A 13,873-nucleotide genomic window follows, 5' to 3' on the forward strand; every position below is an offset into this window, starting at 1 on the left:
AATTAATATAAACCCAGTCTTATTTTAATATAATATATAAGACCTGGTCTTACAGAATAGAATAGAACAGAACAAAACAGAACAGAACAGAATAGCATAGGCTGGATCTTATATAATATAATGTAATATAACATAATATAATACCGGGTCTTATATTAATTCTTGCTCCAAAAGACGCATTAGAGCTGATGGTCCAGCTAGGTCTTATTTTTGGGGGAAACAGGGTAGTGCTCATGCTTGGCCTTCTCCCATCTTTCCAGGCAAGTAAATGAGGCCAAATCCATTTTGCTGTGGGACCTATAACCTCAAATCCAATAATGTGGGACCTAGGCCCCAGCCAGCAGAGCTGGCCTCTGTGGACAGATTTCCGGTTTCTGCCCCACAGCTGGCTGTACCCACCCACTCCCAAATGTGGTTTTCAGTGTTTCTTACCGCACTGGCACCGCTGCTGGTAGAATATCAGCTTAATCCGCAGTCCCTGTCACACATGCCCCCAGACTGGCCTCCCCAGCTCACAATTTTGTTCATCTTCTACTTCTACACCACTCCAGAAACTCCCCACTCCCTGCATGTCCACGTCGTGGGCCAGGGACTCAGCAGATACTGTCACCACCAAGGCTGTAATAACTGTGTTAGGTTGAAGGTGGTCCCGAAAAAGACAAATCTGCATCCCAATCCCCAGTACCTATCAATGCGGCCCTATGTGGGAAAAGGGTCTTTACAGATGTAATTAAGTTAGGGATCTCCAGTGAGACCATCCTGGATTATCTGGGTGGCCCTACCTCCAATGACAAGTGCACCTGTAAGAGACACACAGGGAGAAGAGGAAATGGCCCTGTGAAGACAGAAGCAGAGATCAGAGTGATACAGCCACAAGCCAAGGAATGCCTGGAGACACCAGAAGAGGCAGGAAGGAGTCTCCCTGAGAGCCTTCAGAAGCAGCACAGCCCTGCAGGCACTTTTTGGATTTCTAGGCTCCAGAACTGTGAGAGAACACAGCCATCAAGTTCATGGTAATGTGTTACAGCAGCCCGTAATACAGGAAAGATGAAACCAAGGGAGAAGCACAGACTTTGGCCCCAAATACATCTAGATTTAAGCCCCAACTCTGCCTCTAACCGTGTGACCTTGGGCAAGTTCTAATTTCTCCGAGCCTCAGTTTGCACCTCCGTGAACTGGGTATAATGATCCTACCTCGTGAGGATATGGGAAGTATCGAATGAGTTCATGCCTACCATGTCTCTAGCACACTGCTTGGCACACTCATATCACAGTAGCTTCTCTTCTTGTCCAGATGAGGAAAATAGGACCAGAATGACACCTGCTGAGCTGCTCCAAGAGTCCCAGGCTCCTGATTCCTTTGCTGGCCCTTGGTGACCTGCCACTATTGCAGTGGGACACAGCCCTGTGCTGGAACTTCAGCATTTAAAGAGGCTCTGATCTGTAACACTAAATTCAAAACTCCCACTTTACAGATGGGGAAACTGAGGCCTGGAGAGGGAAAGACATAAGGTACAAGCTTACGTAGAATACCAGCTCTCCTGACTTCTGGGAGGCCAAGTTCTTTGTACTTCTCCAAGCTGCTCTCCCAGGAGCGAGGTCTCAGATGAGGCTTCAAGGTGGCTAAGGCCAAAGAGAAAGGGGGGCCCCTATCCAAGGCTTCAGAATTCCTGACGACACCCTGGGCTCTTAGTAGATGTCTATGTTCTAGGTCCCATGTCCAGTGATTAACCAAGGTAGGGTAGGTCCATGGATAGAACTGTCCCCATAATTATCATCATCTTCACCACCATCTCCATCACAGCAGCTACACTGACTCAGCAGTAGAATCATAAATGTCATTTACATTTAAATAGATTATTTCATTTAATCACTCCAACAACCCTATGAAATTGCCACTATTCTCATCCTTCGGGTTTCCAGGCGGGAATTCCCACCCATTCTCAGGATTTTTTTTTTGCTTTCGCTTTCCTGTTACCAAATCCCGAGATATAAACGGTTTTCTGTTCTCCACGATGTATCATTTCCATAAAGTGACGGCCAATACTACCAATCACCTGGGTTCAAGGAACCAATTTTCCCGATTTCCCGACCAACTTTTCTCAGGATTCAGGAACTGGAAAGCGAAAAAAATTCCCGAGAAGGGAGGAGGGATTTCCGCCCGGAAACCCTAGCGATAAATAGGAAATGTCTAACAGATACATTGTGAGTAGTACGTTTATTTCCCATTGTGGGTATTACTGGGTTTAAGGAGCCGATTTTCCCAATTTCCCGACTTTTCCCAACTTTTCTTGGGATTCGGGAACGGGAAGGCGAAAAAACTTCCTGAGAATGGGTGGGAATTCCCACCTGGAAACCCTACTCATCTTCATACAGAGGAGAAAAGTGAGCCTTGGAGAGTATACTGGGTTAACTAGGTGCCCCCGAAATTCATGTCTACCCAGAAACTCAGAATATGACCTTATTTGGAAATGGGGTCATGGCAGATGTAATTCATTAAGATGAAGTCATACTAGATTAGAGTGGGCCATAAATTCAATGTGATTGCTGTGCTTATAAAAGGAAACAGAGAGACAGGGAACACAGCCTTGTTAAAACAGAGGTAAAAACTGCAGTGACAGAGCTGTAAGCCCCAGGATTGCCAGTGAGCACTGGAAGCCCAGCAAGGAGGGATTCTTCCCTGGGGCCTTGAGAAAGCTCACAGCCCTGCTTGATTTCAGACTTTCTGGTCTCCTGAACTGTGAAGAATATATTTCTGTTGCACCCCATACAGAGGGGTTAACCATCTTGCCAGCTGTGGCCTAAAACACAAAAGCAATGTCTGTTAACATTGCTCCACTTCCCACTTCCCAGCTCTTCCAACAAAAGGCTTTTTTCATCAGGAATACAGGATGTTAGCACTAAAAGAAAAGATGGCTAGTGAGAATATTTACTAAGCACTTACTAGGTGCCAGTTGCCCTGCTAAGTAAGGGCCATGTGTGTGTTGATTATCCCACTCAATCTGCACAGCCACCACAGGGGGCGAACATTATCATCTCCATTTTACAGGAGAGGAATGTTGAGGCTCAGAAAGGTGAAATAACTTACCAAGAGTCAGGCAGCTAGGAGAGGCAGGGTGTGGGTTGGGCCTCGTGTCCCTCTGACTCCAGAACCCACCCTCCTTATCTCTACCTCATCTTCTCCCTGTATGTCAAGTTCAATCCCTTGTTTTATAAATGAGGAAACCAAGGCACACCTACAGCGGAGATCCCAAAGGCTTTGCCCACTTTGGGGAACAAACAGCTTAAATAAAGCAACTGCCAGCCAGCCGGGGTCTGGCTGGGGCTCCCTCCATTTGCAGACAAAGATGGTTGCTCTTCTGACTGGCAAAACAAAGCCAAGTAAGCCGCAAGGGCTGCAAGCTATGTTTCTTCCCACCATTTAACAAGAGTAGTAGTTGGCCAGAAATTAATTAGCTGTCTCAGTTCTGGAAAAGCCTGAGGAAGGAAAATGGTTATATGTACGGTATTATGAGACCCAGTGAGTGTGTCCCAGGAGATTAAGGGCTGGAGTATGGAAATACAGGGCCCCTGAAATGAACATGAGTGGGGAGGCCAGCCAGGTCAGCAATAAACAGGGCAGACTCCTTGCTCAGTTGAGTTCAAGAACCAACTACAACGTGTTCATGGAAACAGGAAAGAGAAGCTCTTCTCCATCACCCTGGCTCTGCTTCTGCCTTAAGGCTCTGGACCAGGGGATGCAATAGCCAGATACAACGGAGGCCCAAGAAAGCAGAGTTCCTTGAGTGTGGCTTGTCAATCTATGTGTCTTTGGAAATAGGACATGTCCCTTCTACAAACACCTATGGACATGACATGCCGCCTGAGTGTCAGTCAGCACCCTAGGATGGGGCTCCAGCTATGAACAAAGGATACTCCCCCCACCCCACATCTGCTCCACTGGGAAGAGAGAGATGAGCAATCACGTGTTTGAAAATGTGTGTAGTCCCTGCTCTAATGGGGGCCACATAGGGCGCTGTGGGAACACAGGCGATGGGGATCAGAGATTAGGAAATCTTAGGAAAGATTTCCTAAGCTGAGAAGTAAGGGGTTACTCTAGAGAAAACAGAGGCCTGAGGTCCCTGCACATGCTATTTCCCTCTTATCTGGTAGTTGGGGGATTTTTATTATAGATCCCAACTCCACCTAGGGAATCTCATTAACAAAGTGCCAACGAGATATTTAAGAAATGCTTAGTGACGGCTGGCTCCTTAGAGCCAGAGACTGAAGGAAACAAGGTAGAAGATGAATGGGACACAGTTCCTGCCCTCCAGGAGCAGCCAGTATAAAAGGGAAGGCAAACACAGGAACAAACAATTACACTGCGGTTAGAAAAAACTGCTTCACGACCATTTATTTTAGTGTGCGTCTCCCCTCTTTCTATGTGACAGGCTCTGCACAAAGGCCCTTGACGTACATCGTTGCATTTCATCCTCATCGGCACTATCACAGCATTTGGTAGACAAGGGGATGAGGCTCAGAGAGGCAGGGAAATTTGCCCAAGGTCACACAGCCTAAAGGTGGTAGTTCTAGGACTCAAGCCTGGGTCTGTCTGACCCAGCGATGGTTAGTCTTATGTGTCAGCTTGGCTAGGCTGTAGTACCCAATTATTTCATCAAACACTAATCTCGATGTTGCAGTGAATGTATTGTGTACCAGTGATGAACATCTACAATAAGTTGACTTTAAGGCGATTATCTTTGATAATGAAGATCGGCCTTAAGGACAAAATGGGTTTCCGCGAGGAAAAAGAAATTTTAAGAACTGCAACATCATCTGTTGCCTGAGAGTTCCCAGCCCGTCAGACCTGTCTGGCCAGACCCCACAATTGCATAAGCCGATTCCTTGAAACATCTTACTGGTTCTTTTTCTCTCGTAGGACCCTGACTGAGACAGACCCACAAGCCCATGCTCTAGGCTAAGGGTGGTACCAGGAGCCACACATTCTCCTCACCTGGAAAAGGGCAATGACAACCACCAGCACGTTGGGTTGTTGAGAGGGTCCACTGTGATGAGAGGCAGTGGGATAAAATGGAGAGAGGGCAGGCTCTGCAGTCAAATACTAACGGTGGTGCCCTTGGGCAAAAGTCTTCCATCTCCCATGCGTCCTATTTGGGAGACCACCTCAGGGATACTGTGGATACCTGATCATGGCATTGTACACCAGAAGCTAAACATTAATGAATGCCAACTATAGTTTTATATATATAATGTGATGGTTCAGTGTGAGGTCGGAGGGATAGTGGATGGGGGGAGGGGGGTTCACAGTATGAGGGATATAAATGATGAACGTCTAAGTATTACCTTGTTTTGTACACCTGAAACTAATAAATAAATAAATTAATTAAAAAAAAAGAAAGAAAAAACGAAATAAATATATAAATGTAAGTATATTTCTATATTATAAGTATAAATAAAATATCTTTGCAATTAAAAAAAAAAAAAAAAGTCTTCCATCTCGGAGCCTCGGCTTCTTCATCTATAAAACAGGCACACTATATTCTTCCTGCCTTCTAGAAATGTTGTAGAGCTTATGTGAGATTTTGCCTGGAAGGCCTCCTCTAAGAAGTCTTGTAATATTACCAACGCACATGCTCATTTCTGCAGTACTTGTAATTGATGGGTTCCTGATTATTTTGAGTCCTTACCACGGCCAAGTAAAGGTTCCATTCCCACAATTCCACGTGACGATATTGCCCACAAAGTTTATCATTCATAATGAGCCTGTGTGGATGTTACAGTTTGACTGACCTGTCCCCCACCCCCAAGACACACTGTTTGAGAACACGCCCTGTGCAGGGCACTTCACATACTCTCTCCTTTGACTCACACCCACCCTGGGAAGTGGTAGCAACACAAGGTCTGACAATTCGGTTCACGAACTTGTTGCAACGATGTTGCTAATCTTGTTTGATATCAGAGGGATTATTCATTATGAATTTGTACTTACTGGACAAACAGTTCATCAAGTTTACTATTTGGAACTGCTGAAAAGGCTGCGTGAAAAAGTTAGACGACCTGAACTTTTCACCAACAATTCATGGCTCTTACATCACGACAATGCACCAGCTCACACGGCACAGTCTGTGAGGGAGTTTTTAGCATGTAAACAAAAAACTGTATTGGAACGCCCTCCCTACTCACCTGATCTGGCCCCCAGTGCCTTCTTTCTTGACCCGAAGATAAAGGAAATATTGAAAGGCAGACATTTGGATGACATTCAGGACATCAAGGGTAATACGACGACAGCTCTGATGGCCATTCCAGAAAAAGAGTTCCAAAATTGCTTTCAAGGGTGGACTAGGTGCTGACATCAGTGCAGTTTCCCAAGGGGAGCACTTCGAAGGCGACCATAGTGATATTCAGCAATGAGATAGGTAGCACTTTTTCTAGGAGGAGTTCGCGAACATAACTATCTGGCCTCGTATGTACCCTTTTTGTTCACAGAAGAAAACTGTGACCCAAAGAGGAGAGGTGCTTGTCTAGGAGTATAGAAAGGACAGAACCAGCATCCAAAGTCAGACGTTCCAAAAAGTCCATCTCTAGGCCTTTGACCGGGCTGTGTGTTACATATTACATCTCCCTCTGCCTGACACATGACAGAGTTTCACTTTTATTTATTAATAATTTATTATTTTAATAACTTAACAAATCAGTCTTCCCTGCTCCATGGCCTCTCCCAATCCCTGGCCATATGAAAAAGTTATTTCTCCACAATTGAAATCAGAAGGTATCGTGAGTTCAACCTTCTTCACAGACATCGCTTCATGGACACTTAGCATGTGTGGGCCCTGGGAGTCAAGGGCCCCTCAACTCCAAGGCTGACCGCCATTTACCAACTGTGGCCCTTGGCAAGTGAATTATCATCTCTGAGCCTCAGTGTTCTCATCTGCCAAATGGAGAGAAATGTGGTACCAACCTCATAGAGTTGGGAGAATTAAATGAGATAATCCATGAGACACTCGGCACAGAGCTGGCCACCTTATCAGCACTCAGGAAAGGTCAGGGGTTCTAATTTTGGTATGAAGTTCCATGGAGCCAATATGCCATGTTTTGCTGTTGAGCCCTCTCTTATCTGGGATGACAAGGCCTGAGCAAGTGGAGGGAGTGTCTTGTGGCTACCTGCCCCTCCCAGCAGGACAGTCCTCTGGCCACGTGGAGGGTTCCAATCCCTCCCCCCAAAGAAGAATGGAAAATCACTAGATTCGGGGCATTTCCTAGCACTTCAGGAGGATGAGTTTTTGTAATGGAAGAAAACAGATGATCTCTATCTGTCTTGCAGGGGCATCTGGGCTGAACACGAGAAGCAGTTTTTCTTCCTTGGCTTCATCCCTGTCCCTGGTACCCAAGAGCTAGGGAACCAGCCAAAAGGCATCATTATCACCAACAACTTCTTGGCTGGGGCCAGGCCCTTAGTAACGCCACACATCATCGCCCTTAACCTTTGACGGCACTGTTCCCTCGTCCTCCCAGCCCCAGGCCTCTGCTGAGTTGCCCTCTCCCCCCTGCCTCCCCATGCATACCTGCAGCCCTACCAGGCTCTCTCCCCAGGCCTGTTTTAGTTGACTTCATTGCCTATAGCCTTGGCCTCACATCTATTTATTTATTGACTACCATTCCCCACGAAAATGTCGGCTCCATGTGGGCAGGGACAGTGTCTTGCACGCCCTGCCCCTAGAATTGTGCCTGGTACTTAGAAGGGGCTGCTGAATGTGTGTTTACCACAACCCTGTGATGTAGGTGTTTTTCTATCATCCTCATTTCACAAACGAGAAAACAGGCTCAGGAAGGTGAGCCCGATGGTAAGAGCCAGCAAGAAGCAGACCCGGATTTGAACCTGAATCCCTCTGTCTCACCAGCTGCTGGCCCTACCCCATGAAACTTGGAGTTCTTTGGGGCCTGTTAGGTGTGGTCAGTGGCCCCCAGGCTGGACTAGCTTGTATAGGAACCCACTTCTCATGCTCCCAGGTGCTACTATTTCCAGCCACCCTTAACCCAGCATGGAAAGAGATGCAAGAAGAAGAGGCAAGGGGTTGGAAAAGGCAGGTCCCAGTCCTGACTTGGCCACTAACTCAAAAGACACAGAACCTCTCCACACCTTGTTTTCCTAATTTGTAAATCAGAGGGGCTGAACTTGACATACAAAGTGGCGGAAGACTAGACAATCGTTAAGAGTGTGGGCTCTGAGATCAGAATGGCCTGATTTCAACCCAACTCTGGGACTCTGGACATGTTACATCACTTCTCTGAGCCTCACCTTTCCTCATCTATAAAATGGGGGCAACAGCATACGGGTATGTGAGGATTAAACGGGATACTCATATATACACATCTCTAAGCAGAGTACCTGGCACAAAATAAGTGTTCAATAAAGAGAATCATCATCCATGATTCAAAATTTTATGCCTTGGTGAAAAGGTTACTTCTGCAGGGAGGGCCGCCAGGCTGTTTCCACCTTTCTCTCTCTGTGTTGTGTTTATTCACTGGGGTTTTTTGACCTCACAGGACTTTGAAGTCTGAATTCTTTCCACTCATCAAGAAAGACTCAGAAAGCTACAAAAGACAAGATTCTTTCCGCACACACCCATCCCGGCCAGAGACAAAGCTGCTGATTTCTGCAGCTGCACTGGGAGCTATAAATCAACGAGCACAACCCAGATGCCCCATCCCACCCTATATCCCCCCAGCTGGTAATGAGGCCTGTATGATGGTAAATTGCTCCGTTAAGCCAGGCTTTCTTCTCCACCCCGCGATTATGCCTCTTCCTGGGCATGTTATGATATTCTGGGAAGCCAATTGGATTTAAAGGTCCCAGGACTCTGAGCTTAATGAAATCATGCCTTGCTCCTGCACAGCCCCCTTCCTCTCAAAGTCCAGGCATCATCTGCCAGGAAGGGGAGAAGGGGAATCTGAGATCACAACATCTGAGAAGCATTCTCCGAATCTCAGCCATGATGAAAGGAGCCTGAAATTATGTTTGTCTTATCTTTTCTCCACCCAAGTCTGCAGTGCCAAACCTCCACCCAGTGGTTGTCCAGTGTCCTCTTGTCTACCATCAGTGATGGCAGGCTGCCTACATTACACAGCAGCCCATATCTTCTTGGAGAGCTTTAACAATTGCACAATTCCTTAACAAATATGAGTGTTCAAGCATGTTCACAGATGCATTATTTAGATTGGCATAATATGAGAAATAACATAAACCCTCCCAAACAGAACACATTCATACAATGCAGCCATTAAAACATCACGTTTTCAAAGAATGTTTGATAACATGTGAACATAGTCATGACATAATGTTAAGCGAAAAGGCAGCTTATAAAATATTATATATAATGTGATCATTATTTTAATATAGTGTGATCCTGGTGTCATTGAAATATGGGGAGGGAGGCAAGGGACAAAAAAAAAGAAGTGAAAAGGAAATACACCAAAATGACAAAGCTTTTCTCTGAAATAACTACTGTGCTATCTTTATAGTAAAAGAATATTTCTAATATCGAGCTGATAAAGTTTCCCTGTAGTATCTCCCCAATAATTCTAGTTCCTATGGGGCTCCATAAATGTCAATCGAATGAATGAGAAGCAAGTCTCACTCCTCTTCTAAATAGACATAATAATAGAAAATGTTTATCGAATACTTTATGAAATGCCTGGTTTTGTGCTGAAGTCCTTCACGTCATGCCTCATGAACTTCTCATAACCACCCTATATGTGTCTACTGTTACTCCCATTTCACAGATGAGAAAACTGAGGCTCAGAGAAGATGTGTATATACTGCCCAAGCTTACTCTCTTAGTAAGTGGCACAGCTGGGATGTGATCCCAGGCCAGTCTGACTCCAGTGTCCAGGCTCTCCACTGCTGTTACCCCAAGCAGAGGTCTCAGAGCTTTGCAGATGGCAATCTGCCCTGTTCCTCCCCTCTCTAGCCAGACATCCCCAGCTCTCACCCTCATTCTTCATATGTTTCATGGACAGCAGTGGCAGATTGGAAGTGGAGTAGTTTTGGAGAAGATCTGGATTTGCGTCTGTCTGGCTGTGAGAGGCACCTGCTCCCTCATCTATAATGAGAATCTACAGCCCCCACTGCAGGGCCATTGTACGGCTTGGAGAAGGCTCTGGCACATGGCAGAAGCTCAGGAGAGGTTCTTCCGTGCCCTATGTGACTCCTCTGGCCCTAACCCATAGCCCCTGAGTCACACACTCTCCTTAGTGAATGAACTCAAGGCCTGGGAAGGGTTGGCTCTGGGGGAAGGCCAGGAGGCACAGCAGGACCAACAGCACTTCGTTTTGAAAGGGGACAACTGAAGCCAGATGACCCATCCAAGGTCACACAGCTCTCTTCCATCACCCTGAGCTGGCCTCTGTGGTTTCCCCACATTGAGGCCCTCCCTATCCCATCCACCTCACACCTACCCACACCAAATTCATCCTCTTGGACACCATTCTGGACAGATTACTCCAAAGTCCTTTTCCCCATGACCTGTGACCCAAAGCTGCTTCATTTCCCAGCATGGCTGCCTTACCGTGGGACCCGAGAACCTGCCCAGCCTCAGCTCCCACTGTCCAGACTTGGAACAGAAGCCCCAACACAACCTCTGGCCTTAGCGCAGCCCAGCCAGGCTGTCTTCTTCCTTAGTCCTCCCTTTCCCCTCCCCACCAGAATGACTCCCTCCACTTACCTGGGGCTGGTTCATGGAGTTCCTCTAATATTTGCATCTCACTGGCAATTTTGGAAGGCAGAGACTATAGTTGGTGGATTCGTCACTGGCTCCAGAGCCTGGCCAAAGCTCAGCGCACAGCAGGCAACGTGACAACCATGATGAGGACGCCTGCTTGCCAGGCCTTTCTGCTTTTGTCCCTACAGCCTCTCCATCTTCAAAGCCACCCCAGCCCTGGCACTCTCAGCTCAGCCGTGCCCCCTGTAGCTCTGATCATCCACTGAACCTTTCTTTGCTCATACTGTCCCCTCTGCCTGGAATGCTCTGCCCCACCTCTCCTTGTAGCCAACTGCTGCTCCCCTTCACAAGAGCGCATAGCCATCACATTCTCTGGCGGGGTCAGGTGCCCCCCACCCCCACCCCCCAGGACTCCCACAGCTCTGGGAAGCCACATTTATCCCTGAAGCTGTAACCAACCAGAGGGTCCTGAGAGGCGTGGCTGTGTTTGGAGCCAAAGACCATGCTGAGGCTTAAGCTGAAAGTCTGGGCAGTGGGAGCTGAGTCTGGGTGGGGCTGGCAGGGGTCAGCATCAGAAAATGTCTGTTGAATAAGTAAATGTGCAGAGGATGCAGGAAGCAGGAAAAAGTCAAAGGTGGAAAATGCAGACACTCTGGCCTCACAGCCACCACCTCTGCTGGCCTGGAGCAGCTGCAGGGGTGCTGGTTACTCATAGCATCTGGCCCATACTGAGGGCCTACTATGTGCCAGGTGCTGCACTACAGCCTTTCGCATGCGTGCTCTCATTCATCTTCCCAATAATCTACAATGATTACCCCAATTCTACAAATGCAGAAATAAGGCTCAGGGAAGTTAGGCTCTTTGCCCAGGATGTGGTTGAGCTGGGATTGAGACCCGGCACTACCTGAACCCCAGCTGTGACCTTTGCACAGCACTGTGTCACCTCACAGGGATCTCTCCTGGCCTAGGGTCCCTGGGTCTGTGAACTCCAACCCGGGCCCCAAGAGAAGGGGAGGGAGACCAAAGGCAAGGGGCTCATGCTGGGCCTCCAAAATCAACACAGGGACTCAGAGCTCCCAATCCTGCAAAGCTGCCACTTGAGCACCTACTCCAGCAACTCCTGGCACCTCGGCAGGAGACAGAGGGGACAACCAGAACCCGCATTCACCTGTCCATGCTGCCTGGCCCAGCCTACCCCCTGCTCTGTGCTACTGTCACCTGGGATGGGAAGGAAAATGGTGCTTTACCAACATCATCTCACCTGATCTTTAGGACAAAGGTGCCTATGAGGCAGGTACCACATTTTACAAATGAAGAAACTAGGAGCAGAGTGGCCATCCAACTTGCTAAAGATCTTAGTAGGTAGCAGAGCCAGCGTTTGATACAAGAAGAGAAGTCAGAAGAGACATGGCTCTGAGGAAGAGATCAAGGGGAAGAGAAGCCCACAGCCTGAAAGAGTCAAGAAGGGCAGGGGGCTGGGTGGGGGTGCAGTGGGGGCGGTGAGAGATACGCAGGGTGCATACCTGCAGAAACCAGCATGCGGAAAGGTGGAGGCAGGGAGACAAGGCAGGCTGTGGAACAGGCAAGAGGCCAAGTTGAAAGCACCGACTCTATTCACCTACCTGGATTCTTGGACAGGCAAACCAGGAAATTCTGGGCCATGTAAAGGAAAGATGGGCTCACCTATCAGAGATGAGGGCTCCTGCTAAACTCTTCACACTCCACCCTACCCAGAGGGCTACCAATGGGAACTCTGAGATGCCAGCCCTGCTCAGGGCACTGACTCCACCCAGAAAGAGTGGTTCCAGCATCTGCTCTGAGGACCCACAGAGTCACCACGCCAACCAAACTCACACCACAGAATTAGGGAGTGATGCACTGTGTGGGGACCAGATGTCCCAAAACATCCTGCTCACACTTCACACAAGCCTCGGGAACCACAGGCTATTTGCTAAGAGCACAGTTCCCAGAGGCCCCATTCATGCATCCAGAAGGATAAGTGGGCCTCTCAGGTGGGCCCAAGAAGTGGGGAGAGGCCCAGGGTGTGTGGAGGAAGGAATGGAGAGTGCATCGTGATGTGGCATTCTGAGATCCCTGTGTACTTGTTTTTCAGCCCCTCGTCCATGTCAGTCTTCCCATCGGGCGCTCTGCCTTCAGCTTTTTTTTTGAAAATGTTCATCGAATTGGTATTCTCTTTTTTAAAAAAAACCTTTTATTTATTTTAAGTGTGTTTTTCCAGGACCCATCAGCTCCAAGTCAAGTAGTTGTTTCAATCTAGTTGTGGCCCATGTGGGGATGGAACCGGCAACCTTGTTGTTAAGAGCACCACGCTCTAACCAACTGACCTAACTGGCCGCCTCTTCCATCAGCTTTTTTTTCAGTTACCCCCTCCTCATCCTTCAGCTCCTCAGAGACCTTCTCTGAACTCCCTGCCCAGGTGAGACCCTCCCCACATCGTGGAATCCCAAAGCCCCCATATACTCGTCCGCAGCCCTCAGCACAGCTATAAATTTAAGCTTGTTGGATGACTAGCCAATGAATGTCTGTTTCTCCCACCAGACCCTAAGCTCCATGAGGACAAGGGCGTTGTATATTTTTTCCTCACCATTTCTTCACCTCAGCATCTAACACAGTGCATCCACAGAATTTCCTTCAATGAGTTAATTCATTCCTTCCCACATAGAACCTCCCTGTCCTCAAAGGGCTTGAAAGGCTCAGATGTAACACATTATCTCACTTAATCCTCACCACAACCCAGGATGCACTTGTTATTCCCACTTTAAAGGCAAAGAAATGAGTGTCAGAGGGGAAGTCACAAGCCCAAATACACAGCAAGCAAGTGGCTTTGAACACGGGCTTTGAACTTAGAGATGTCTGGCTCCAGAGCCCCACTCTGCCACTATACCACCATGCTTTCCTGTCCCAAGGGTCCTCTAGAACTACCTTTGCAAACCTTCTCCTGACCCCCAAACTGCCTATGCTCAAGACTGGCAGGCAGAATTCATTCATTCATTCATTCATTCATTCATTCAACCAACCAATCAACTGACTCACTTATTGGTTGTGCCACACCCTGCATGGGATGACAGAGAGCCAGACAGAGTAAAGGTTTTTCTCTGTCCTGGGCTCCCCTCTCCTCAGTGCTCTTGGGACTT

The 13,873-nt window shown here is 47.7% G+C and overlaps 1 protein-coding gene across 2 annotated transcripts in view; it reads right to left on the reverse strand.

Annotated features, from left to right (window-relative positions):
* The window catches only part of OPRD1 (opioid receptor delta 1), a 48,566-nt gene that overhangs the window by 23,347 nt on the left and 11,346 nt on the right, over positions 1-13,873 (reverse strand). The gene's annotated exons all lie outside the window — the stretch shown is intronic.

Source organism: Rhinolophus hipposideros (genome assembly GCF_964194185.1).
Source record: "Rhinolophus hipposideros genome assembly, chromosome: 8".
Classification (NCBI taxonomy): domain Eukaryota; kingdom Metazoa; phylum Chordata; class Mammalia; order Chiroptera; family Rhinolophidae; genus Rhinolophus; species Rhinolophus hipposideros.